This window comes from Podarcis liolepis (genome assembly GCF_965112155.1).
Source record: "Podarcis liolepis genome assembly, chromosome: 11".
In the NCBI taxonomy this organism is placed as follows: domain Eukaryota; kingdom Metazoa; phylum Chordata; class Lepidosauria; order Squamata; family Lacertidae; genus Podarcis; species Podarcis liolepis.
In genome coordinates, this window is record NC_139565.1 from 35,947,677 (window position 1) to 35,974,038 (window position 26,362).

Below are 26,362 nucleotides of genomic sequence, written 5' to 3' on the forward strand. Positions count from 1 at the left end.
GTTTTCTTGTGACAAGTGGATGGCTGGGGATTAACTGTTATGGGCATCGTTGGGGGGAATAGTTATGGGAGAGGTTTGTATGTAGAAGGACCGCTAAGGATGTGCTTCGGAAATGTTACTGTGGAAGTAAGTGCAAAGCTGCTAACGATGCTTTAACATGTGGAATTTCTATTGTACTTTTGTGTTCGATTTTTATTTGTAATGTCTTTGATGTTTCTGTTTTTGCAGCTAATTATGCTGCTTTGAAATGTGGATTTTTATTTCTGTATTTTATTCTATTTTGTAGTATTCAGTTCTGATATGTTACAATGTTGCATTTGTATTTTGTGATGTTTTAAGATATGCTGTAAACCTTTTAGATTTTTTTTTTTAAAATGTAATAGAATTGTAAAGTCGGAAGGGAGCCCAAGGGTCAGGAATGTCAACTAGATCACCCATGACAACCTCTGCTTAAAAACTTCCAATGAAGGATAGTCCATTACTTTCTGAGGGATTCAGTTCCACTGTCGAACAGCTCTTACTGTCAGAAAGTTCTTCCTGGTGTTTAGTTGGAATCTACTTTCTTGTAACTTAAAGCAATTGATTTGGGTCCTGTCCTCGAAAATAATCTTGCTTCACCCTCCATGTAAACAGCCTGTTAGATATTTGAAGATGGTCATCATATTTTCACTCAGTCTCCTCTTTACCAGGCTAAACATACCCAATTCCTTCAACTGTTCCTCATAAGGCTTTGTTTCCAGACCCTTGATCATCTTGGTCACCCTCCTCTGCACACGTTCCAGCTTATCCTTCTTAAATTGTGTTGCCCAGAACTGAACACAGTACTCCAGGTGTGGAAATCCAGTGCTGCACTTCTGGGAGAACAAGCTCCTCTTGAGATGTAATGTTCTGAAGTTTCTACAAAGTAGACCCAGGTGTAAATATGTGTTAATAAGCCATTCTTAAAGATACAACACTCTCTGCTGCATCCTGATTCCCTATAGAAACACAACCCCGGTCAGCTCCTGGAACCCCCTGGAAACTTGCTGCCGCTCAGCAGAGATTGTAACTTGTGTGCAACCTTCATAACAATATTAAAGATGGCCTTTCCTCATATGGTTCTTTCACACTTCCTTCAGTCACCGTAAAAAGCACCTTGCCTGAGGATTTTGCGTTGGTAATAAATATTGTAATTGATTAATCAGCTAAAAGGTCTTTTATCACAGACGATGGCAAGGAAAGCTGCAATCCCAAACAGATTTGCTAGGAAGTCCCACTGGACTCAAATGGCCCACCTTTCAGAGTAAACATCCTAAGGATTACAGTTCAAGTCCTTTGTATACTTTAAAGGCAGGCAGAGCAATCCTAACCTCTGATATCCCTTGCTGGAGGGAGTTTGGACCTGGCAAATGTTTTCGGCTGCTTGGATGAACAGGTAGCGGGGAGGTGGCTGTCGCTGCAAACATCCCCGCTGCACCTGCCAATGGTGTGGATATGTTAAGAGGCTACCACCAACGGTATCTGGCATAAGGTTCCAGAACAGGGTGGGGGCAGCCAAGGATCCACTGGATCCTAAACTGGTCCAGCAGCTGGAAAGGGACTTGCTGCAGTAGTCTGGAGGTGGCACACCAAACATTCAGAAAAACACTGCCCCCCAGCTTCTACCCGAGCTGGCATGAACAGGAGGGCTCTGATTCAGAAGCAGTAATAGTAGTGGTTCTGCTGCTGCATTAAGTCTGTCTTACTCTTCCCAAACTGGGAGCTGGGATTGTTCTCCCACTGACAGCTTTACAGAGATTGTGGGAAACATACCTACAAGATCTCTCAGCTGGTTTGAAAGAAATTCTCATAAGCCACCTGATCAACAAATGGATGGAATTGTACATGGCTTCTATACCCAAGTCTGCGCAAAGTTGCGGCCATGAACTTGTTTTTTTCAGCTAGTAATTTCCACAATCCAATCCTCTGCATGTTTACTCATAATCTGTTCTCCCACTGGCAAAACATACCGGTACCATGGCGTGCAGGAAGGTCTAGCATCCCCAGCCTTCATTGATCGCACCTTATTAACATGGCCTCAGCGTGGAAACTTGTTGCTGTGACGTTAGCCTTGTTTGGTGGAAATCCCTTACTTTCCCCATTTACTCTGTTTCTGATCTGATGCCGTCTACTAGTATGATAGAACAGGCTATAGATAGTAGCTGCCCTCAAGGTGGCCTAGAGCAAGGGAATCAAGAGGGAGTCAGCAGGATCCTGGCAGGAACTCATCCGAGACCAATTATCATGAAACTTGATTGGTCCTGCTGGAGACACAGTGACTCATACCCTGCCTCGCTTCCTCTCATAACTCTGCAAACTTCATAAATGTCAGTTAGCCCTGCAGATGTTTGCCTGTGGCTGTGGTCCTTACTTGGGAATAGCTTCCCCTGAAATCGGTGGAACATTTTCTTCTAAGCATGCGTTATATATTGCTTTGCAACAAAGGTAGTAGCTATATAGTAGTGCTGGCTTACCTGGTAATAATGGGGTGCTTGCATCCACCATTTTAATTTCTCACAATGCACCTACACACTGTTATCACTGTTATTATTATTATTGATTAGATTTATATACAGTACTGCTGTTCATAAAAGACCTCAGAGTGGTTCACAAGAGAAAAATACAGCACCATAGCACAATTAAATAGTTAAAACAGAAACAACCGAACAATAGCCCCACCTCCCACAAACACATTTAAAAGGCTGTGCAGTGGTACCTCGGGTTAAGTACTTAATTCGTTCCGGAGATCCGTTCTTAACCTGAAACTGTTCTTAACCTGAAGCACCACTTTAGCTAATGGGGCCTCCTGCTGCCGCTGCGCTGCCGGAGCAAGGTTTCTGTTCTTATCCTGAAGCAAAGTTCTTAACCTGAAGCACTATTTCTGGGTTAGCAGAGTCTGTAACCTGAAGTGTATGTAACCTGAAGCATATGTAACCCGAGGTACCACTGTACAATATTAATCAGCCAAAGGCCTGGAGGCATTGTGGGAAATGCTGGGGGCGCTGTGGGAAATTAAGTGCTGGTTTCCCAGACCCAGCTGCCCTGCATTAAGGGGAACAGGGCAGGTGTTAGCAGTGAGCCCTGTGCAGTCCGTGCGGTCCCTAGCACCTGCCTGAGAATGCTGCCTTTTTTGCTTAAATTCATTTAAGCAAAGAAATGTATCTGAAAGAGGGCCATGAATGGAATTTTTAAAGCTTTGAGAACATCTAGGAGAAAGAAACAAGTTTTACTGCGAGAGCTCTTTTTGCAACATTTGCTAATGTAGCTGCTACCAGCACGACTGTAATAATGCTTCTTTATGCAATCTTGCAATTTCTACAAATGCTTTTGAAATTCCACTGAAAGGGAAGGTTGAACACTGAAAAGGGAGAGTTGGTGGAAATCACCCCCTCCCCTCACACGAATGGAGCAGCAATTAGGACCCAAGCTGCCATTTTTACATGTTTTGTTTGACTCAGTCAAGAGTTAAGTGGTACACAACTGTTCACCCAGGATGCAACGTCAATCAGTAAATATGAGCACAAAACTATTTTCCGTTTTTAAAAAGTAAGATATGCAAAGCGGAAAGCTGTTCCACTCCCCACCCCCCTTCCCCTGCCTGACTCGATGAAAGGCATTCTGGTAAAAATATAGCAGGAAGAAGTCAATCTTATTAGCTGAGTGGCTTTGGGTCTCCATTAAGATGACAGTCCTCTCTTTAAAGACCTCAGTTTTAAAGTGTTGTCCATTTGAAGTGCTGCCAGGTCCCGGTCTGCTTTAAAGGAAAAGAGCCATGAGAAGGGGAGGCCTTGAAGTTGCCCATCAATGGTCAGAGGCACATGGGCACCCAACTGAGGACCCACACCTGATCACCATCTCCCCCCACTTGGGTGAGATGTATTTCTATTTAAATTATAGCAATTATTTCTAAATTTGCATCTATACACATAATTAACACATTCAATTTTTATGCAAATCTGCCAACTCTTTTGTCCACTTTCATGGCAATGCCTAAGTGGCCATCCTGCTTATTAGATATTCAAGAAGGTGTAATTTGCAGGGAAACCATGCAATGTGCAGATGGCGGCTGGAAGGGCCCTGCCTTACAAACTATTATTATTATTTAGTGGACTTTTCAGTTGCTTTTTAATGAATAGTAAACTCAAAGTGACTAGCAATATAATAAAAAAGTTAAAATACAAAGCAAAAACAAAGTACAAGCGAAAAGCACTGATATACATTTAAAAAATAATAATTCTGACATATTCCTTCCACTAAAAGAGGGCACAATATATAACACTCTCCAAATTAAAAACCTAGTTGAAAAGAAATCTTTTTGCTTGGCACCTACATAATTAGGAAAGGGTGGAGCTGGGGCCAAACTTGTGTTATGATAGTTATAATTCAACTTTAAAAGCACACACACAACCAAGATTTGTATTATTTTCAAGTCAAGTATCTAGGTCATGGCTTGCATCATATGTATGTGACATTTTGCATGATCCCTGCAACAGATCAGTTGCCTGCTACTATAGAGCAAATAAATATATTTCTCTAGAAGTATAAATTATTGTTATGTTGTGGTAGTTAATGCAGATACTGCCTTTATTCCAGAACTGGGACTCAAGGTGGCTCACAAAATTAAAACAAATGCAAATAAAATATACAAAGCTAAAAACATTTTAAAGGGTATGATTAAAAAAAGAATTAAACTATCTAGAATTAAAGCAGGCATAGGCAACCTTCGGCCCTCCAGATGTTTTGGACTACAATTCCCATCATCCCTGACCACTGGTCCTGTTAGCTAGGGATCATGGGAGTTGTAGGCTAAAACATCTGGAGGGCCGAAGGTTGCCTATGTCTGAATTAAAGCAATGCAGAATTTCTGCAGCAGAAAATATATCTTATTAAAATGCAGGTGGGGATGACGACAGCACAGCATACTAAAAGCAAGCTGTTCTCTAAAGCTTGTTGGAATAAAACAGTCTTCACCAGCCAGCGGAAGGACAACAAGGAGGGGTCTAGCCCAGTGCCGGATTTATGTATAGGCTAAGTAGGATGAAGCCTAGGGCCTCTAAATCTAGGGGGCCTCACCAGCCCTCCCGCTCCCCAGCGGGCAGTCTCCCCTCTCCCAAAATTGCAAACCCAAGACTTCATGCAAGGGCAGGGCAACTCAGGCCTCTGAATCTAGGGGGCCTCACCAGCCTGCCCTCTCCCCAGTGCTGCAGTCTCCCCTCTCCCAAAATTGCAAACCCAAGACTTCATGTGAGGGCAGGACAACTTGGGCCTCTAAATCTAGGGGGCCTCACCAGCCCTCCCGCTCCCCAGCGGGCAGTCTCCCCTCTCCCAAAATTGCAAACCCAAGACTTCATGCAAGGGCAGGGCAACACAGGCCTCTGAATCTAGGGGGCCTCACCAGCCTGCCCGCTCCCCAGTGCCGCAGTTTCCCCTCTCCCAAAATTGAGTCTAATAGTTGCAGGGCAACTCTGGTCCAGCAACTATTAGACTCAGGGCTAGCCAGTAGCCCAATCTGAAGCAGTGGGGCACAACTTGATTTTTTATTTTTTTTGTAGGGCCCCAGTTCACAGCCAAAGTCTGCAAAATCTTATAGATATAAATAAAATCCATCTAGATTGCCCTGGTGCAGGGGCCCCATGGGGCCCCATTTGGCCCAATTGCTCCAGTTGCCTTAAGGTCAGCCCTGAAGATCTCAGAAACCAGGCAGATTCATATGGGAGAATATGGTCCTTCAAATTGCCTGTACTTGAACCGTATTGGGCTTTATAGGTGATAACCAGTTTCTGCCCAGAAACACACCGGTAGCCACTGGAGCTGCTGTAACATGGGAGTTGTGTGGTTTAAAGAGCTGGCTTTTTACCCAGTTAAAGTATTAGCTAACCTTCATTTTTGAATTGGTGGATATCTGTAGGGCTGTATCCTGGTTTTTTTCCTTTTTGAAATATGGCAACCCGTAATATCTGTCATGCATGTGTTGCTAAAACTAAAGTAACAGGCTGTCTTTGTGAGAACAATAGCAGCAGATGGATATAACAAAGTCTGGATTTCTTGTTTTTTGATGGTTTGGATTTATTTTATTTGTTTGGCCATAAGCCATACAACGCAACACCAAACACATGGCAAATAAAAACAATAAAAGCACAGCATTAGAAATCCAATTATCATTCAATTAAACTCCATAATATTTGTATTTATGTATAAACACAAAAACAGATCTTCTCATCCCGACAACAGTCAGTACAACAGTTTCAAAATACAATTGATTCTCACTGAACGTCATAAAGGCAATAATGGCTGCCTGGAGTGTTAAATTCTTATTATCACAGTTAGCAAGCAGGTTTGGGGTTTTGCAAATTATGCCATTGTCCCCACTCTTTGAATAAGAGAAGAATATATTTCCAAATGACAAGACAATTAATGTGGATCTTCCAGTCCTCCCACACTGAAGCTAGACAGGAGACTGCGGAGCCTTCAAAGAGCATCTGATGTTCTATCATATATGATGCAGAAATAAACTCTACTAAACCCTGTGGGACTTCCTGCCAGGTATGTGCATGTAGGATTGTAGCTTTAAAAATAGCTCCTCCAGATTTGCTGGAAGGGGAGTTATGAAACTCATCCCTGGTTGTATCTCAAAACATGCCTGGTAGATGCAGGGCTTTTTTCAGCCAGAACTCACCAGAATTTAGTTCCTCTACCTCTTTGGTGAGTTCTGGCACCTCTTGTACCAGCCGCTGTGAAGTGGCATGGCACCCAGAGCTGCGTGTTGGAGACCTCGGGCTGCATGCTGCTTGTGGCTTTGTGTCGGAGGCTGTGAGGCAGCAGTCGGGCGGAGAAGCATTTTCCTCCTCAAAATTGTTTTCAACAACTTGGGCTTTGTTCTTGGGGAAGAACAGCAAAATACTACTGTGTATAATTCTACACGGACTAGTGCTGGACTAGGACCTGGGAGGGCAGGGTTCAAATCCCAATCTGTCAAGAAGTCCACAGAATGGCTTTGGGCCAATCACTGTCTTCCAGCCTAGCCTACCTCATAGGGTTGTTGTGATTATACAATGGAGCTGGGGAGAAGTTTGCACACCACCAACTCTGTGGAGAAAAGGTGGAATATAAATCTATTTTAAATAAATGGGTGTATGAAACTTTTTCAGCATACAGCCAGGCAGCCGTATTTTTCACAGGTAGAAAAAAATGTTTTAAATTTGAACACTGATCAAATTAAACATGTGATTAGATTTTTCTTGGATTTTGATGAAGGGCTCTTCCTGAGGAGTTTATAAAATTCTGTTTTCTTCCTTCTCCTTCTCCTTTTTTCTTAAATGACTCAAACCTAAACAAAGTCTGTCTTCTCAACTAAATTTGACATGCTGAATTATTGAGACAGATGGTTAAAATAAGATTTCCTCCTCCAGTCATTTTCTGACCTCTGCAGGGGCCTGGACTTTGATAATGGATGAAGCCTTCACCATTAATAAGCATTTGCCTTGTTATTTTCTAAAGAGTCATTCATTAGAAGACAACAGTCATGTGCCCATAAAAGTACTCTTGAACTCAGCTCAGGAGATGACCAGAGATCCTTGTTAATGCCTGAGGGCAAACTGTTTGTTGACTTCACGGTGTCAAGATTGGACACAAAGACTTTGACCTCTAATTGTGCCCAAAGGTTCTCAGCCGGAACACTTATAACCTAGAAGGTTTATCCTGTTGTCTCTGCACCAGCAGATTTCCTTCCGGGATAAAGCGGGGCAAACCTATCCATTAATGTAGACATGTCATGTAGAGCTCAGAAAGATTAGCACAAGTCTGTTGCAAGCATCTGTAAGCAGTGGAATTATTACTGGTCTGAGCCTGCTTTAATATTTTATTGGTGTGGGATAGTCTATTCAGGTAGTCAGTTTGCCCCAAGCCAGCTTCTCATACATTGTGTTGTATTGTGCAAGTGTACAGCATGGGGCTCTGAGGATTAATAGGCATATTTCCCATCTAAAGTAGGTATTATCTGAAACAGTGCCACAATATGGCTGTACCCAAATCTGGAGAGTGTGAACTTGCTGGAAACAACAGGTGGCCAAGATCTGGATTTCAGCATATAGGAAGAGTTGAACTGTTGCCAACCAGGCAAAGGCAGGAGCTATTATACTTGGCCAATCTGGAAGCTGCATACTGTTTGCCAATCACAGGGGCTGATGTTGCACAGTCCCGTACAGTTCACCACACTGCATTCCAACTTCAGGCCATGCCATTCCCGTTTCATATGTTATAATCCCTAACCCGCCATCGGACTACATTAGACTATGTTTTTCTTTCTTTGGTTATATAAAATGCAGGCACCAGGCACCAGCAGCAATAAGTCAAACTTAACTTGCTTTAAAAATAAAATAAAAAGCAGACAAGGGTTTGAGTTTATACCCCTCCTTTTTGATGGTTGGATGACTTGTTAAACAGCTGCATTCTTTTCATCTACATTTTTGCAACCACTCCTTGGCTGCTTCCTTTCCCACTTTTTGTCTCTGTGAATGTGCCATGTGGCAGTCCTCTCAATTTCACAGCCTGTTGCAGTCCGGAGTTATTTTCTTTGCAACAGTGAGTTGTTGTTTTTTAATGCCATGAAGTTTCTAGACAATCACATTTTATGTTCTATGACCCACTGTGAAAGGAGGAGACACTGCAAATCCAAATCATAGTACATTTTCTTTACCCTCTCAAAGGTTAGCAGGATACAGCAAGGATAATTTCATCACTCTTGCTTAGCCTGACAATTATTGCGGTAAGACCGAAAGGGATCACACTTTAATAGGCTTTAAAGATTTTAGTCAATCGGGAGCCTGTGCTTTACTCCCAATTTTGTTAATTAAAGTTGTGCCTCAGTAGCCACAGAGGAGTTGTTCAGGATTATGGTTTATTATTGTCTTGCAGGGTCATGGATTCTTGTGCAAATGTACAGGAGGAAAGCTTGGTGTCAACTTAATTGAGCAAACGATGACATCTGTGAGAGCATGATTTTTAATTCACCATTATTTCTTTATCCACAACTTCAGGTAAGCTAATTTATACAAGGGGTTTTCTGTGGTTTCCACAGTAGGGCACAGATGTAGCAAAGTTGGAAACAGCATACCGTTTCCAAACTGTGCCACAAACAAACAGAGTTTAAATAATTTTGTTTCAGTTCCCTGTTTATAGAAGGCTACAAGAGAGGGCATTACAGTGGTACCTCGGGTTACAAACACTTCGGGATACAGACTCCGCTAACCCGGAAGTAGTACCTCGGGTTAAGAACTTTGCCCCAGGATGAGAACAGAAATTGTGCGGTGGAGGCGTGGCGGCAGTGGGAGGCCCCATTAGCTAAAGTGGTACCTCAGGTTAAGAACGGTTTCAGGTTAAAAACAGACCTCTGGAACGAATTAAGTTCGTAACCAGAGGTACCATTGTATTCAACCGGAAGGGAGTCAAAGACTGCACTTGTGGTTTTCACTAAGACCCTGCCTTCTTATTTTGCAATAACTGAATCACTGCACCAAATTTCAGATACAGAGAATGATGGCCAAAAGAGCAGTGTAAGACAGGATGGTGAAAACAACACAGACATTTTAATAGTAGCAGGCCTAAAGCAGAGGTGGCTAATATGTGTCCCTACAGATGTTGTTGGACTCTAATGCCCATCAACCCCAGCCAGAATGGCCAGTGGTCAAGGAAGAAGCGAATTGTAGTTAATCAGCACCCCCCCCCCCGGTCTAAAGAATCTAACCACAACATCTATGCTAGAAACATCAATCATCAATCAGGTAGACTAATATCTGTTTTACTGATTTTAAAAAAATGTTTCTATTGCTATTGTTATTTCTGTACTGTGTACACGGCCGTTGTTGCTGCTGCTGCAGCTGCAAAAGTGTGTTTTATAAATAAACTACATTTTTGACAGTTTGTACCCCGAGCTACAAATATATTACAGTTCTGAAGATGAATCTCACTGCCAGCCGCTCCTGTGACCTTTCCTTTCCTTTCCTTTCCTCTCTTTTCTCCCCTAAGTCTCCAGACCTAAGCAGATGAGATGATAGAAAACTCCACTTTTCTACAGTCCCTCTTTAATGAAAATGGAGCACATCTGAAGCCAAATGCCAGATGGTGCTTGCTGAGACTAAAACTGCAAAGGGTTCCTAATTAAACCATTAAACTAGGGGTTGAGAAACAGCAGCTCCCTATTTCTCTCCCCTCTGCTTTTTGATAGTCACATAGAAGACGCCCCAGCAGGCTGCATAAAGATCCTTTCAAGCTCACCCCTACATTGATCCTTTGGGAACCCAGAATGGCAAGAGGCAGTTAATTTAAAGCTAATTGAGAAATCTCTTTCCTGTCTTCACATCACCAAACAAGGTGTCAGGGACTCAGCTGGTCTTTGGGCCCATAACGGGAAGAAAATGTACAGAATAAGGGAAGGGAAGATGCTACTTTGTTTTCATTTCCCACACAAAGCATCATGGCCTCTGAGCTTTTACTGCCTGAACAGCAAGTTAGCTCATCACTTAGAGCTTCTGAAGCATGATAGTGGAACCAGAGGTATAATCCTAAGTCAACACAAGCTGTAAGCCTTGACGAAGTCTTCTTGGGGTCACACAGCAGTGTGGTCCAGTGAAAATGACTGCTGTGACAGAGTAAGGGCAGCTGCTGTGAGAATGGGCTGAGGAAAGAAAATATTGAGGAACTACGTAAGATGCAGGGAATCTAAATCATGGTTGTCAACCACTTTGAGTGACGATTGTGTCTAGAAAGAAGCCAAAAAGCCTCTTTGTTGTTGTTTAGTCATTTAGTCGTGTCCGACTCTTCGTGACCACATGGACCAGAGCACGCCAGGCACCTCTGTCTTCCACTGCCTCCCGCAGTTTAGTCAAACTCATGTTTGTAGCTTCGAGAACACTATCCAACCATCTCATCCTTTGTCGTCCCCTTCTCCTTATGCCCTCCATCTTTCCCAACACCAGGGTCTTTTCCAGGGAGTCTTCTTTTCTCATGAGGTGGCCAAAGTATTGGAGCCTCAGCTTCAGGATCTGTCCTTCCAGTGAGCACTCAGGGCTGATTTCCTTAAGAATGGAGAGGTTTGATCTTCTTGCAGTCCATGGGACTCTCAAGAGTCTCCTCCAGCACCTCTTAAAGAAACACAAAGAGAAAGGGAGTTATGGGGCACTGATGCTGCCATACTGAAAGCTCCACTCCTCACAGATGTGGCACAAGCACTATCTGGCACTTGCAAGTTCAGCTGAGCAAAGCAGTCAACTGGGCACATAGAGAGCAAGGCAATCCCTCCAGTAACACTGATCCCAAGCTATTACGGGCTTGATATACTAATAGTAAGTCTTTAAACTTGGCTTGGTAGCATATCAGCAGTTGGTGCAGATCTTTAAGCAGAAGAGAAATGTGCTTCCAGGATCTCACCCTTGTCAGCAATTGTGCTGCAGCTTCTGGGCCAACCACACAAAAGTCCCTGGATGTGCATTTGCTTCCATTGCAGTTTGGCAAGCTTAAGCTTTGGAGAGGCTCCTTTGCCTGCAAATTTCATCTGCTTCTGTCAACAGTGAAGACAGCAGCAGTGTAATATGATGGGAGACAGATATCTATATATAGAGATAGGCATAAATGGAAGCCATGTGGCAATCAGGAACAGTCATTCCCACCCCTGGCCAGAAGTTCTTCCTTGAGCATGATTCCAAAGCTTTCCCCCGCCATGAATGACTTGAACATTGTTGAGGGTCTTCTTGGACCACTTGCTGATTTTTCTAACTATCATATCAATTGTAATGTGCTATGGTAATGCTGTAGGATTTTTAATTCTATTTTTACAGACATGCCGCAGACCACCTGAATGAAGCTTCTGGACTACTGGTAGCCTGTGGACTACAGTTTGGGAGCCCCTGGCATAGATGTCTAACACTAGTCATACAGAGAGTTCACTCCAAAGATGACTTATTTAGCTATCTATCACCCATAGATACTACCCATTCAATTTATCTCCACTGTAATTAGGACAATAAGTTTGCTTAGCCAGAGAAGAAAGGATTCTCAGAGATTTGTTTGTTTGCAGATTTGTATGCTGCCTTTCTGTGATAAAATCAAACTCAGGATGGCCTATAAATAAATATATAAATCATAACAAAAATTAAAAACAAACCTCTGCATCAGTTTTTAAATGGAATAAGATGTGCATGGAATCAAAACAGATGTGCAGCTCTGCCTATGAACCTTCTTCTAGCTTGTGTGCGGAACAGAAGACAGCAATGTTATTTAGGCAACCAAATCTGCTTTCAATGTGTTTCTGAAATGCAAATGCTGTACAAACATCTTCATGTGTGCCAGGGCAAAAAGTTCGTCTTAAATCTGCGTACAGGAAGCAAATTGTAGGGGATCAGGGGCTGTACAATGGGATTACCCATCCTATTATTTTCCTGGTACTTCCTTTCTCAATGAGTGATGCAGTCATAAAGATCACGGGTGAGGCAACACATCGGGAGAGTGGTGATCAATGAGTCAGTCCTGGACACAGGACAGAGGAGTGTTGAGCAAACGATCCAGTCTGCTTACAGTGACTGATTAATGTCAGCCTCTGCTCCCTCCAGCAGATGGAAATTACTGTAATGTACTCTATGTGCAGCTGCCCTTGAAGACAGCTAGTGCAAAATGCAGCCATGAGGGTGTTGAATAGCAGAACTGTACAAGATGATACAATATCTCCAAAGTGCCTGAGCTCACTCCAAGGTGCTTATTCTGATATATGAAGACATAATAAACAGCTTTGGTTCCTTCTATCTCAAGGAGCACCTCCTCCTATATTGTCCTGCCCATGTTTTGAGATCTACCATGGAGCGCTTTTCTTTATATCATCACCATACAGGCCTCAGGCTGTACTCAAAACAGGGCCTTCTCAGTGGCAGTACCCTAGCTGTAGGATACTTCTCTCTCTCTGCACACCCCCAATCACCTTGAGATTAGACTGGCACAGACAATTGATTAGTTTTGAACACCAGGGCGAAACTCTTCTTTTTCACCTGGCCTTTGTATAAATGTGTGGCATGAAAGCTGCTATAAACAGATTCACCTGGCACACTTCCGCTGTGCCAGGCATTAGCAGAGTTGAAATACAGTCCACAGCAAAGCTTGAGGAAATTGGCCCTGAGTCTTGATTGATGACTGTTCTAAGCAGATTACTCTTTTGCCTGTCATTAAGCTTAATGGTTGCTATTTACAGAGACTGCTGTGGATCCCCACAGCAGCAGATCTGCTTGCATCTCCTCAGCAGATCAAAACCGAAACTCTCTCTTAGTTACACTCACACAACGCACTGTGCATGTCCATGACTTCACTGTCTTATCTTTGCACCTGTGTAAACAATCCAGCTCCACAGCCAGAGTTTCATCCTACATGCAGAAACTCACAAAGACAGTTTCCTGAAAATGAATGACCAATACCCCCAACAAAATGAGGGGTAACCAATGGGATACCCTGAAGATGTTGCTGGAATACAAATCCCATTATCTCTGATGATTGGCTGTGCTGGCTGGGGCTGATGGGAGTTGCAATAAAACAACATCTGGATGGCTATCCTGGAAAGTTTTAACTTTGCATTGTTTCTCCATCAATAATTGTCTGAAACCTGCTATTTGCCTCATTTTTTAATATTCCAAAAAGTGGTGGGTTCTGCTCTGTAACTCTCTGACAATTTCATTCTTCCTACTGTGAAAGGACAAGGCCTCTGGGGAGACTTGCCACAGACAATGGACGACCCTCAGTTCTGGAATAGTGAGATGTGGGGAGGGCAGAGAAGGTGTCAGGAGAGGGAGAAAAGGACAAGACCAGGCCAGCTGTTGGCTTCCATCAAGCTCCATCCAGGTGGAATACACTTCCTCCCCTTGAAGACTTCTTGAACAAGGAAGCTGATACAGACTGGGAATGAGGAAGGTGTACTGGAAAGGAGGGTCAGTAACCGCTTTAAACTCCAACAAAGTTACCTCAGGCAGCTCAAGAGAAGTCCCAGTAATTTGTTGGGACCCTTCTCCCTACAGAGGGTGAATTCTGAGTGTGCTTCTGTAACCTTTACAGCAGCCTTTTTATTTATTGACATGCCAATTTGTAAAACTAGGAGATGATGGTAATGAGTTTCATACTGAACATCTTGCTTCACTCTAGATTTTGGCATACCCTCCAAAGTTTGACGGAGGAAAATAGGTACAGTGGTACCTCGGGTTAAGAACTTAATTCGTTCTGGAGGTCCGTTCTTAACCTGAAACTGTTCTTAACCTGAGGTACCACTTTAGCTAATGGGGCCTCCCGCTGCCGCCGCACAATTTCTGTTCTCATCCTGAAGCAAAGTTCCTAACCCGAGGTACTATTTCTGGGTTAGAGGAGTCTGTAACCTGAAGCATCTGTAACCCGAGGTACCACTGTATAGTGGTTTAAATTAAGCAAACAAGAGCTTTGTAGCATAGTGGCCAGCAGCTTAGAGCAAGCAACTCCCATATCTTGGACTGTGATGAAATGTTCACTTCAGAGATGCTTTCCCCTGCAGGCCAGAACACCTAGTTTTTAGATAGCTGCTGCTGCTTCTCAAACCTCATTTTTTCAGCCTTAAATTCAGATCTCTGTTTCCACTTCAGATTGCAATTTTTAGAAAGTCCTTACAAAAATTCATTAGCATTTAGTGCAGATTTATCCTAATATACACACGTTTGTATGCAATTTTGCCTAATATACACATCTTTGCAAAGCAGGTTTCACTAACACAATGCATTTCTGTATGCTATCTTTTACAAATATGTGCATTCTTTGCACACTTTGCCCCACTATATGTATTTTTGTACACATTGGTTGGCTGGGGGGGCTGCATCACAAAATTCAGAGAAGTGCAAATTTTGAAGGGTAGCTGTGTTTTTGTTCTCATATAGTTTTGGAAATTGTAAATTATTGCTGACATTATGTGTGCAACCACAGTGGCTTGTGCCCACGGTGAACATGAGTCCTTTTGCCTATTAATAGGCGGAGAGGAGTGTTATGAGCTCCGCTGACTGATGATTGTGAATGGGTCTAATCGTGATGGGTTTGCCTTAAAGGGATGCCTGATTAGTGTCTGGGATTTGACAAAAGAATGTTAATATTTCTTAATGGCTGTGGATAGTTCCCTGAATGGGCTATTCACTTACAGGGGTGGGGCCCCAGACACCACTTGGCAGAATATGAGAAGCAGCAGTTTCAAAACAGCATTAGCCCTATTCAGTTATTCAGGCAAATGCACCCCTCCCGCAATTATAAATATTCAATATCCAGGCTATGTAGACAGCTGTCTTATACCAAGTCAAAAGATGGATGCTTAACCATGGGGATTGTCTACACCGACCCAACTGGCAGTGGTTCAACAGAGCTGTAGGCTAGAATCTCTCCCAATCCTACCTGACAATGCCAGGACCCGAACCTGGGTCATCCATGTGCTCTACCACTGAGCCACAGCCCTCCCAACTGTCTCCACTTGGTTATTGCATGCATGGAAGAGGGAGCGGGCTCATGCAGCCAGCAACAGCTCTATTTCTGATGTGCCCAGTGGCCATGTTTTGCAGAGGCCACATGGTTGGCGATAGTCTAAAAGGGGTCGCTATGCATACACAAATGGATGTTTAAGGAAGTTTTTAGTGTCTGATGTTTTATTGTATAGTGGTACCTCTGGATGTGAAGGGGATCCATTTCGGAGCCCTGTTCGCATCCTGAAACGGGTCGCGATTCATTGTTTCTGTGCATGTGTGTGACGTCATTTTGAGCATCTGCGCATGCGCGAGCAGTGAAACCTGGAAGTAACGTGTTCCGTTACTTCCAGGCTGCTGCAGAGTGCAACCTGAAAAAGCTCAACCTGAAGCAACTTCAACCCAAGGTATGACTGTATTTTTAATATTTTGTTGGAAGCTGCCTAGAGTGGCTGAAGAAACCCAACCTGATGGATGGGGTCTGTCTGTCTGTCTGTATGTATGTATGAATGAATGAATGAATGAATGAATGAATGAATAAATAAATAAATAAATAAATGTCTTGATTAGTGAATGGGAACTCTGATTGGTTATGCTTCCTGCTCATGTGACCAGGAGTCTTAATTTGGCCTGTGAGGCCATTTGCTCCCAGACATGCCTACCTGCCCCACCTCTGACATCACACCTGATATCTGGTGTGGGGCAGGTAAAGCTGTGCCTGCAAAAGAAAGGGAGCATTATAGGAAGCTCCTGACTGTTGCTCCAGCAGTGAGGCTTTCACTCAGCGCTTTTCAAATTTGGCTGAATTTAAATTCAGGGCCAAATGCCTTCCTTGCTTGTGGCAGAGCTCTTCCTTTGCAGACACGGTTCGTTTCAAGATTAAGAATCAATACTCCCTTCAGGACCACTTAGACACTAAGTTGTTGAAATAAATAAGAAGAAATGAAAGAACTGAGAGTGCACTCCTGATTCTTTCCTTTTCCGTCACCTTATGTTGTGGTGATGCTGGATGATTGGCAGCCGGATGGCCCCGCCCACCTGTCCAAGTAGCCCACCAGGGTAGGAAGGAGCTTAGGATCCAGCCAGCCATCTGGAACCAGCTGCTAGAGGCACAATCCCACCCCCTGTTTCATGTGCACAGCCAATAGGTGGAGGGGGAGTGCCTCTAGCTCCACCCCTCATGCCAGCATTGAACTGAATGACCAGAAGGGCAGATGGCAGACGTGGAGTATGGGATCCTCTGCCTTGTAGGAGGGCCCACTTGCTTCCACTTGTTGTCTGCTTCTATGTTTGAAGCCAATATCACAAAGGCACCTGGAGTGCAGGCGCGTCAGGTTTTGCCCAATATTGCGTGGCCCTAGTGTGTGATGTCACACGGTGTCAGGCTTCAGGAAATCTGATCCCTTCCACGATGGGCAACCAAGAATTAGGTAAACGAGAATAGTCTTTTATTCAGTATTCACAGAGAGAGGCTTTGAAAAGTTTCTCTATTGCAGTAATGGCGTTACTCCAAGTAAAGCCCTGCCCCCTCCGTCTCTCCTATTATACATCATCCCTTCATTGGCTGATCTGTGCTTTCTCCCTCTGAGCTTTCTGTTCTCCTATTTTCAATGCCCACTGGGACCTGGGAGCACTGGCGGAGGAAGAGGGATGCAGGGGGGGAGCGCACCGCCCCTGGCAGCGTGATCCCAGTAGGGTGCCATCGTGGCTGCCCCCCGCCTGCGCTGGGTGCCACACCCCTGCAGGTGGGGTCCCATGCCCCCAGGACATACACCATGCCCCCAGGGCACACACCAGCCCCGTCCCCACCTGCTCTTTGCCCCCCGGTGTCAGAGCATGAAGCTTCGCCAGTTCTTGGAAGGGGGGGTCTGGAATGCTTTCTAAAGACACTGTATATCAGCTGTCTTTCTCCTGGGGCTTCTTCTTCTTCCTCCTGCTCCTCTCCCAATATTTCCCAGCTTCTCCCCTTTGCAGCCTCTGAACTGTGACCTTCTGCAAACCACTGTTCTAAATCTATACTGTCTCCCTCTTCTCCAGGAAGTGTAGGAGGGGGCGGCGGTCTCCACCATCCCTCCTCAGTCCAGTCCCTGACACACAGTAGAAGGAGACCTGACGGGCCCATCTTGCTCTCCGAAATGCATGATGGGGCCTAGTTGCAGCTGTGGGAGGGCCCCCACAGTGAAAAGGGGGGCGTTTGGCTCCCACGGCCCCACATAGATGGCATGCCTTTGGAGTATCTGTGTGCTCTCTCAGCCCAAGGAAATGAAACCTGGCAGTTTTGCCCACAGAATATCTGCCTGTCCAGGAACTGGTGAAGGCTTGTGTCAGTACCTTTTGTCAGACCGGGGGCAGAAGGGGCACTGCAAATGGAACACAGAGACCACTCTTAAAATGGAGCATGTGGGCTAGACTGAAAACAATACCTAGTAATAATTGTTTTAAATATTAGGTTCTTTAAAACACACACACCAAAAAACACTTGGGAAACAGGGAGCAGGACACTCCCGCAGGCAGTTATTAAGCCAATGGGTTAAGACACCATGTGTCAAGTGCAGCAGGGAATGCAAAATGAGAATAGAATGAGAGCGTCAAGCTCTGGAAAAGAGAATCTGGGTTTTTCTGCCTCGTGGGCACAGACTGTCCAGAGGGACCTGGAAGCTGCTGCTCCTGCTGCCCGTATGCCCTGTATGAGCCACCAACCATGCTGGTGACTGGCATCATGCCCTACAGCAAGCTTACAGAGAAGCAGGAGGTGCAAGGAGAAGCCAAATTGTCTCTGGGTCATTAATAATAATAATAGTACCCACTAGCCACCATTTGAAGAGACATCATTTGGTGTTGAAATCGCCTTCTCTCTCCCCTCCCTTTTCCCTTTTGCATTCATTTGTTCTCCTTGTGCCACAGTGCCTTCCAGGCCTCAGCCTCCTCGTGCGCATATAAAAACAACATCCCTCTCCAAATGAATTCCATGTCTGCAGTGCTGCTGGCTTGCACACTTGGAGCCGCTTGAATTTTTTTGGCAGCCTGCGTGCAGCTTTTTATGATGGTGGTGGGAGGGAAGCGGATTCTCTGTGCAGAAGAGGATCCATTAAAGATTCATGGCTGATGAATAATAGAAAATTCAGTCCTTTGATTGCGCCGGGCACACCACGTAGACCTCGGTCCTCATGAAGCTAATTTACAGCAGCTTTTGCAGGGATTCAGAAAACCGCAGTGTGGGTTTTGGATTAAAACAAACACACACGCAAAAAGGCAGGGTTGTGGTCCAGCCCTCTGGATGGTTTGCACATGTCAACTTTGATTTGATAGGGAGCAAAACTTTGGCCCCTTGACCGCCCCCCCCCCCGCAATTTTAGCCACACTGTAGCCCCCTGCCTCTAGCCTTCGAAAGTCAGTGACTAAGGGGACAACACAAAAGGTAAGGAAACAGGGCTCCCCTTTGATGCCTACCCCACTGCAGTTCAAGCAATGCCTTTCACAATTTGTGATCGGCTGGGGCAGGTTCAAAAGCCATTCCTGCCCTGAATATAGAGGTGTCACAAACAAGTTTCTCCTTTCATCTGCAAAATGTCAGAAGGGGATGGGAAGGGCTATGGCCTAGGGGTAGAACAACTGCTTTGCATGCAGAAGGTCCCTGGTTCAATCCCTGGCATCTCTGTTGGGATGTGTCCAAGGGAACGGGGGCAGTTCGCAGGCCCCCAGCTGGCTCCAGCCCACCGGCCAGCAGCCGGGCAAACTCCGGTCCTTGGAACAGCATCAAAACAGCAGCACACAGTTTCAGAAGCCTTCAGAAGCTTGAGCCCGCCTTAATCAGCAGAGTGAATAACACGCAACAGAAGTGGCGGACAGAGGCATATGTAAAGCATATTTACAAGCAGCTTATTCAGCTTAGTTCAGGACAAAGAAAACATGTCTGCTCTCTTTTCATGTCCAAGAGCAGGAAGCATAAGCAAAAGCTATACACAACGGAAGTTCCCAGCAGGCTGTGCTGGAAGTAAACAGACATGTGACATACAACAACTCCACATGCCTGCTCTTAAGGTGGAACATCAATACCCTAACATCCTCAAGGTAATACTGTAATAATATTAATTTTATTCCGTATACCCTGCCCATCTGGTTGGGTTGCCCCAGGTAGGGCTGGGAGAGACCTGTCTGAAATGCTAAAAAGCTGCTGCCAACCAAGAGACAATACTAAGCTCGATGGACCAGTGAACAGACACAGGGATTTAGTTGGTAGCTCAACCCTGATAGATGTGCACAGAGAAAGTCATTCACACAAGTGAGATATATTGCTCAACTTTCCTGAAGTTCATCTCCCTTTGTGCCAGAGCCCCAACCCCAACCCTTAATCAATTGGTGAAAGAGATGGAAGAAAAGGCCAATAGGCAAAGAATCCACTGGGAAGTTTTCCGGCCCACAGGCAATGCGAGAGGCTCCAAAGGCAGCTCTAGTTGCATATAACTCTTTGTGCATAATCACTGAGGGCCCCAGAGGGCATTCCCATTTGCAGATGCACCCAGCTAGCTCAGTGGGCCCTAGGCAAGCATCACATTATAGATTCATAGTACATATTTGCATTCATAGGAAGCAGGCTTTATACTGATTCAAACCATTAATCTGGAATGTCACAAACTTGGATCTCCAGCTGTTTTTGGACTACAATTCCCATCATCCCTTGCTAGCTATGGATGATGGGAGTTGTAGTCCAAAAACAGCTGGAGACCCAAGTTTGGGAAACTCTGCATCTAGCTCAGTACCATCGATACTGACTGACAGTAGCTGTTCAGAGTTTCAGACAGGGGTTTGTTCAACCTGGGCCCTCCTGCATGCAAAGCAGATGCTCTACCACTGAGCCACAGCCGCTTCTGCTTCCATTCCCCAGATTGGAAGCCTGTTTCCATCCACAATCAGCAGTGCTGAATTGGAACAATCATGGTTTGAAGTAAGATATTAAAAAACACAGTAATGGCTGGCGTCCATTGTGACTGGTAGGGTGGAAGACGCGGAGGCCAACAGTAGGTGGAGCCAAAGCTAAGAATACAGGGAGACAGAGCCAATGGTAGATGGAGCTAGCTTTGGGCACATTTGCACCACAGCTAAAAATGGACATTTTTATACCTTCCAAAGGCCCTGCTGCTCACGGGAGCCATTTTGGGTGCTGCGCTCTCACACGCTCTTGACTGAAAAGACACTTTTTCAGGACTGTGATCTTGCACGTGCTGAAAAACATGTGTTTTTCGATGCCACGTGAACACTCCCCCCCATGCTTTTTTCAGGGTGAGAGTGAGGTGCGGGTCATGTGACACTCCCAGGAGTACATCCCAGAAGTTGTGTGTCCTGGTTTTGCATCAGAAAAAGTTGGAAGACACACATTTCCCCAATATGTTTTGTCTCCTGAAGCTCTCTGTGGTTCCACACCTATCTTGTTTATCCAATATTTCCACATACTGTTGTAGAAGAACCACACACCTCCTTTACCTTTTGGGGGGGGGGCAGATTTTTTTGTGTTGTTGCCTGTTTTGCATATCTTGCTACGGGTTCTAAATCAGCAAGCCATTAACTCTCCCTAGACCTTCACAAACAAACACATTTCTGCAACCAAAAAAATTAATTCAGGAATGGGAATTGCAAAGTACACAGAAAGACACTAATCCACGGTCATGTCAGAGTGCAAGACACCAGAGGGAACAAAATCTAGACAAGCAGAGGAACTGGAAGTGGCTGAAATTAGAGGAAGGCACCACCAGAAATGGACAGCAACCATGACAAAATAAAAACAAGGAGGAGAAGGGCAGGACCTTGTGACATGAATGCACATAACAAGAACTAGGCATGGTTTGAAGGCGGGGGCAAAAACTGTGCCAGTGGAAGAACCGTGAAATGGCAAATACGTACTGCCTGGAAAATTGGTTCTAAAACCTGACTGTATTGTTGATGGTTAGTTGCAAGCTGGGTTTTAGCCATGCAATAACACTGGGCAACATTTTTTTACTTTTTGAATGTTGTCTAGATTTCTACAACTGATTTAGGGTATTTTTGCACTGCTGAATCAGGAAATGGCATCTGTTTCTCTCCATCAGGTCAGGTTTTTGTGTTATGTTGGTTTGAAAAAAATCAGATCTTGTGACAAAATCTATTACATTTTTGTGGCATTATCAGCTGATTTTTGTCAACACATATCATCCTAAATATGTTTTTAAGGGAAAAAATGTTTTTCCAACATCATATATTGATTACCTGATAGAAACATCGATTACTGTAAACTGAATGGTGGGCATTGATAAAGGTAAGTACACGTAAATTGCATGTTGCTTCACCATTTTTCAAACTTCAGGGCTTGAACTTCTGTTTCTTGGAACTCCTGGAATGCTCAGCGGCAGGGAGGTCTCTCTTCAGAGTCCAACAGTAGTCAGCCATCATGACTGCGTCCCAGTGACCCTGATACCTGGTCTCCATCTCTTTCATGTCCTGATGGAATCTCTCTCCCTGCTCGTCACTCATTGAACCCAGGTTCTCAGGATATCGGTCCATATGTGAAAATAGGTAGTGAATCTTGACGCTCATGTTGCAGCCCAGGTTTCTGAAAACAGTCAGCATGTTGTTGACAAGTTCTGCATAGTTTCTGGCCTTATTGTTGCCAAGAAAGTTCTTCACTACCAGAACAAATGCCTTCCACGCTTCCAGTTCCACTTCGTTCATTGAGTTTCTGAACTCTGGATCTCTGATGAGCTGACAGATCTGAGGACCATCAAAGATGCCAGCTTTCAACTTCTCCATGGTCAATCCTGGAAAAGCCTGGCACAAGTAAGTGAAGCAGTCATCATCCTTGTCCGGAGCCTTGGTGAACTGCTTGATTAAGCTGAGCTTGATGTGCAGCGGTGGGAAGAGCATTCTGTCTCTGTCCACCAGAGGGTCGTTGATTACGTTCCTTTTTCTGCAAGGCACCAATTCCTCCCGCACAGGCCAGTCCTTCTTCGTGTAATGCTGAGCACGGTCCAGACTGTTGTCCCAACAAAAAGTTCACCATCTTCAGGTCAACACAAATAAACCACTTATGCTGATCATAACCAGTTTTCTCCAGCACATACTTCACCGCTTCATAGTTCTCCTTCAGTGTACTCGAGTGAGCCAGGGGTATAGAGGCAAACTGGTTGCCGAGATTTCGAGGTTTTATGACTTCAAACTGATCCCTTTTTGACATAATCACCCAGAACTATCAGACCTGAATACTTCTTGTCATTAAAATAATCATTTCCAATCAAAACAATTATTCAACATGGCATTTTACCTCCACCAACTTCTTCTAAAATGCTCCACACAAGCGTACATGTGAACAAAAACGTAAAAAAAGACATGTGGCCATAGCTCAAAAACTTGACCTGATTGAGCAAAACCGATGTGATTTTTTGATTCAGCGCATCAGATTCGTCCTAAATCAACTGAAAAAACACAGACAACAAATTTGTTGTTGACCAGTGTAATCATCATGTCCTCCAATAAACTGAAATGATATATGGCTCATCAGAGAGAGAGAGAGAGAGAGAGAGAGAGAGAGAGAGAGGCAGATGTTGGAGATGGTGTAGATGTGTATTAAGTCTTATTTTGTCCCCTTCCTCCTCCTGAATTCTACAAGGGTAAAACTGAGACTAAAGAGGAGGAAGTTCACAGCCAGGGCCACCACCGCCCGCCCCCCCCCCCGCCCCGAGTGGTTGTAAGAAGGCAGGCAGGTAGGTGGGAGCTGACAGGCAACAGACTGAAGTTGGCAGAGCAGTGCCCCATTTACCATAATAAAGAAGCCTCAGCTGAAAAATAACAACCTTTCCATTTTTATGTGGTTACAACCATCTTGTTCTGCTTCTATTACAATATATTCAAAGTAACTTCATAACTCAAAATACATGTCAATCACAGAGTAATTAATTAAGCCATACTTGCATTTGGCAGGGTTAAAAATGATAATTGAATGCCCTTTAGAATTAACTGCATGCTGTACAACTGCTTAGTTATAGAGTTTTAGCTTTCACATCTAATTTCCTCATTTTTAAAAAGATTTCCTTAAGGCTTCCCTCCCCCCCTTCACTTGTGTTGATGGAAGAATACACAGATAAGTGCTGTATGCTTGAATGACAGTTTATATCTTGGATGTCATTCAAACATTGCTTCTGAGATGTTATCCTGGAATTAATTATATCCAATGCAAAATGCCCTTTATGTTTGTTTTTGTCGTGATGACTGTCTTCCTAATTGGATATTGAGCGACTCTTTATGTGAGTTTCACTTGGTATCAGTCTGGTTCCATTGGAACGGCTTTTGCTCTGCACTTGCTGCCAATCTCAGTGACAGCAGGTTCTAAAAAAGGTCAAAATTAACAAAGGCCAACTGACAGAATATCACTTGCAACTGAACTGGGGGTCAATCCACAACATACATTTCAAGCATTCTTATGGCACTTTAACAGTTGTGGCTTCCACCAAAAGAATACTGAGAAACTTAGCTTGTTAAGGATGCTGGAATTGTGGTCTCCTAAAAGCTCACAGCACCCTTAACAGACTACAGTCGTACCTTGGATCCCGAACGCCTTGGTACTCGGATGCTTTGGCTCCCAAAGGCCGCAAACCCAGAAGTGAGTGCTCTGGGACTTCCGGAGGCGGCGCGAAGCTGTAATGGCGGTCCTCTTCGTTCTCTGAAGAGGGGCTCCGCGGAAAAGGGTCGCACGCTGCGGCATAGCGGCGACCCACTAAGAAAAACCACGGGTAGAGTGAGCCCGTGGCCGTGGGACTCGGCGGGCACCAGAAGCTACCCCAAAATCACAGAAGGGACCCCGTAAGGAGATCCGGAGTGAAGGAGGGGGGGCGGTGCTGTGAGTTCATCGCTCTTTCCGCGGAAGCGAAGCCGCGTGGCTGTTGCAGATGAGCGCTGACCTTTCTTCCCAAAAATCAACACCAAGCTGCAAGCAACATACCCGTGAGTAAGGGGCATTAAAATCTGACAATCTGTTGAATTTGGCTGAAACCGGGAGACGAGAAAAGGGAAGTCCGCCTCCCGGCATTGCTGGCAAGATCAAAGCAAAGATCTGAGAAGCGGGAAGCACCTTAAAAGGGACTGTGGGAAGTTTAAACTTTCGTGCACTTTTGGAGTTGTTTTCTTCTAAGTGGAAGATAGGAACTGCTACTGAATAAAAGGGACTTTAAGCATTAAGTTGGGACTTTCCTCCTACTTTTTGGGCTGCAATTTTAAAGAGCCAGATTGTCGGGCTGCCAGGGAGGAGAGACTTGCTAAACTGCGGATACAGTTACTGAAACTCATTGGAGCTTAACTGATACTTTTGAGCAGAAACAGACTGGATGCGACATTGTTACAGTCACCTTCTATGAAACTTTGTCTAACTTTAAAAAGTGCTCTGGGGAACTTTTGGTCTGTGCAGGGACTATTGTATTTTTTGAACTGAGTCAAATTGGAATTTTAATGGCGGAAAACTTCCTTCTTTGTTCCTGAAGTTTGGTGGCACTCCCCCTAGAGGGCTTTGGGATTACAAAAACCTGGGAACTGACTTTTGTTTTGACTTTCTCCTTACTGACTGTTTACAATTGGATCTGTCCTTCCCATGGAACAATAGACAATCTGACCTTGAACATTGACAGATGTGTAATGAGTGGTGCAGGGAGAACAAGAGCATCTAAAGCCAAGGAAACTAAAGAGGCCAAGGAAAAAGAAAAGGAAAAAAAACCAGCACAACTTTTACAAACAACTTTGACCCAAGGACGCCGATCATCGGTTCCAACTGTGCTGGTGGCACAAAAGGTGGAAGCTGAAAAGACTGAGAAACCCACCGAGGAAGATATGGCAACAGGTGGATCAGACGCAGTTTTGAAACAAATATTGGAGCAATTGTCAAAGTTAAATCAAAAGGTGGACAACCAGTCTTTGAAAATAGATAAAGCGACATCCTCGATTCAAAAATTGACTGAACAAGTTTCCCAGCACACACAAGCAATAGAGAATCTGCAAGGAGCAACAGCTGAAAATCGTGAATTAGCTGGGGAAGCTATTCAGAAAGTGGGAGTTTTACAGAAGGAGGTCGAGGAGATAAAGGGAGAAGTTAAGCCTCTGCATAAACAGGTGGGGGAACAACAAGCCTACCTGTCAATGGTCGAATTGAAAAATCGCGAAAACAACCTTAAATTGAGAGGCATCCCAGAACTTGAGCAAGGAGATCTGATTGGATATTTGACACAAGAATTTTCCAAGTTCTGGGGTATAAAGGAAGACACAGACTTTAAAATTGTTTCGGCATTCAGACTCGGAAGATTGGTAAGGAAGGACAGATCCAGAGACTGTTTGATAATTTTAAGATCAAAGGAAGAGAGAGACAAAATTCTAGGCCTTCACTTTAAAAAAGCAATTGAAATACAAGATAAAAGAGTGGAAATTTACAGAGATATCCCGAGACAGCTGCTGGACCTCAGAGCCACCTACACAGAGTTAGCAAAACTGCTGAGACACAACGCAATACCCTATAGGTGGGAGTTTCCACAAGGATTATCTTTTACTTACAAAGAAAAGAAGGTTAAAATTAGAACAACTGAAGACAATCAAAAGTTCCTGCACGACCACGGGGAAGATCTTCAAAAAGGAGCGACTTGGCCACCACCCCCACCTATACCAGCACCGCCTGGAGGCGGGCCAACGCCCACACCCTCAGGATCTGAGGAAAAGGAAGACACCCCACTTTAAGAATAATATAATAGAACAGGATGTCTCTGCAGCTACTTAGTTGGAACATAAATGGCGGAAATTCCCCGGAAAAAAGAAGGAGGATATTTCATATTTTGAAGAAAGAACAATTGGAT

The 26,362-nt window shown here is 44.4% G+C and overlaps 1 protein-coding gene and 1 long non-coding RNA gene across 2 annotated transcripts in view; both read left to right on the forward strand.

Moving 5' to 3' along the window:
* The window catches only part of NSA2 (NSA2 ribosome biogenesis factor), a 370,209-nt gene that overhangs the window by 14,790 nt on the left and 329,057 nt on the right, over positions 1-26,362 (forward strand). The gene's annotated exons all lie outside the window — the stretch shown is intronic.
* On the forward strand, positions 8,728-12,128 carry LOC310688554. Its single transcript, XR_014517034.1, has 3 exons — positions 8,728-8,782; positions 8,932-9,053; positions 11,850-12,128. It is a non-coding gene; the product is annotated as an uncharacterized lncRNA (long non-coding RNA).